The following is a 2,500-nucleotide window of genomic DNA, read 5'->3' as shown; positions in this document are numbered from 1 at the left end:
GATAGATAGATAGATAGATAGATAGATAATGATAGAGAGACAGGCAGAGAGGCAGTTAGAGATAGATAGATAGATAGATAGATAGATAGATAGATAGATAGATAGATAGATAGATAGATAGATAGATAGATAGATAGATAGATAGATGATAGATAGATAGATAAAGACAGAGAGACAGGCAGAGATGGATAGATAGATAGATAGATAGATAGATAGATAGATAGATGATAGATAGATAGAGCATAAATAATGATAGAGAGACAGACAGACAGGCACACATAGATAGATAGATAGATAGATAGATAGATAGATAGATAGATAGATAGATAGATAGATAGAGATAGATAGATAGATAGATAGATAGATAGATAGATAGATAGATAGATAGATAGATAGATAGATAGATAGATAGATATAGATAGATAATGATAGAGAGACAGGCAGTCAGGCAGTTAGAGATAGATAGATAGATAGATAGATAGATAGAGAGAGAGAGAGAGAGAGAGAGAGAGAGAGAGAGAGAGAGAGAGAGAGAGAGAGAGATAGGCAGAGATAGATAGATAGATAGATAGATAGATAGATAGATAGATAGAGCATAAATAATGATAGAGAGACAGACAGACAGGCACACATAGACAGACAGACAGACAGACAGACAGACAGACAGATAGATAGATAGATAGAACATAAATAATGATAGACAGACAGACAGTCACACATAGATAGATGGATGGATGGATAGATAGATAGATAGATAGATAGATAGATAGATAGATAGAGCATAAATAATGATAGACAGACAGACAGTCACACATAGATAGATGGATGGATGGATGGATAGATAGATAGATAGATAGTGATAGATAGATAGATAGATAGATAGATAGATAGATAGATAGATAGACAGATAGATAGATAGATAGATAGAGATAGATAGATAGATAGATAGATAGATAGATATTGATAGAGAGACAGGCAGACAGGCAGTTAGAGATAGATAGATAGATAGATAGATAGATAGATAGATAGATAGATAGATAGATAGATAGATAGATAGATAGATAGATAGATAGATAGAGAGATAGACAGATAGAGAGATAGAGAGATAGACAGATAGAGAGATAGACAGATAGAGAGATAGACAGATAGAGAGATAATGATAGAGAGACAGGCAGACAGGCAGTTAGAGATAGATAGATAGATAGATAGATAGATAGATAGATAGATAGATAGATAGATAGATAGATAGATAGATAGATAGATAGATAGATAGACAGAGCCTTGGTGGAGCAGTGGGCTAATGCCTCCTTAAGTAACACCAGCTGCCTGCAATTAGTGCAGGTTCGCATCCCACCAGGCTCAAGGTTGACTCAGCCTTCCATCCTTCCGAGGTAGGTAAAATGAGGACCCAGATTGTTGGGGGCAATTAAGCTGACTTTGTAATAATGCCGCTTGGGGGTGTGTGAAAGCCCTAATAAGCAGGCATATACATAGAATGAAGGCTACTGCTAAGCTTGTAAGCCGCCCTGAGTCTTCGGAGAAGGGCGGGATATAAATGGAATTTAAAAAAAAAGATAGATAGATAGATAGATAGATAGATAGATAGATAGATAGATAGATAGATAGATAGATAGATAGATAATGATAGAGAGACAGGCAGAGAGGCAGTTAGAGATAGATAGATAGATAGATAGATAGATAGATAGATAGATAGATAGATAGATAGATAGATAGATAGAGCATAAATAATGATAGACAGACAGACAGTCACACATAGATAGATGGATGGATGGATGGATAGATAGATAGATAGATAGATAGATAGATAGATAGATAGATAGATAATGATAGAGAGACAGGCAGAGAGGCAGTTAGAGATAGATAGATAGATAGATAGATAGATAGATAGATAGATAGATAGATAGATAGATAGATAGATAGATAGATAGATCGATAGATCGATAGATCGATAGATCGATAGATCGATAGATCGATAGATCGATAGATCGATAGATCGATAGATAGATAGATAGATAGATAGATAGATGATAGATAGATAGATAGAGCATAAATAATGATAGAGAGACAGACAGACAGGCACACATAGATAGATAGATAGATAGATAGATAGATAGATAGATAGATAGATAGATAGATAGATAGATAGAGATAGATAGATAGATAGATAGATAGATAGATAGATAGATAGATAGATAGATAGATAGATAGATAGATAGATAGAGATAGATAATGATAGAGAGACAGGCAGTCAGGCAGTTAGAGTTAGAGAGAGAGAGAGAGAGAGAGAGAGAGAGAGAGAGAGAGAGAGAGAGAGAGAGAGAGAGAGAGAGAGAGAGAGAGATAGGCAGAGATCGATAGGTAGATAGATAGATAGATAGATAGATAGATAGATAGATAGATAGAGCATAAATAATGATACAGAGACAGACAGACAGGCACACATAGAAAGATAGACAGACAGACAGACAGACAGACAGAT

The sequence above is a fragment of the Vipera berus genome (assembly GCF_964194415.1).
Source record: "Vipera berus genome assembly, chromosome: W".
In the NCBI taxonomy this organism is placed as follows: domain Eukaryota; kingdom Metazoa; phylum Chordata; class Lepidosauria; order Squamata; family Viperidae; genus Vipera; species Vipera berus.
Note: the sequence above shows the minus strand (reverse complement) of the source record.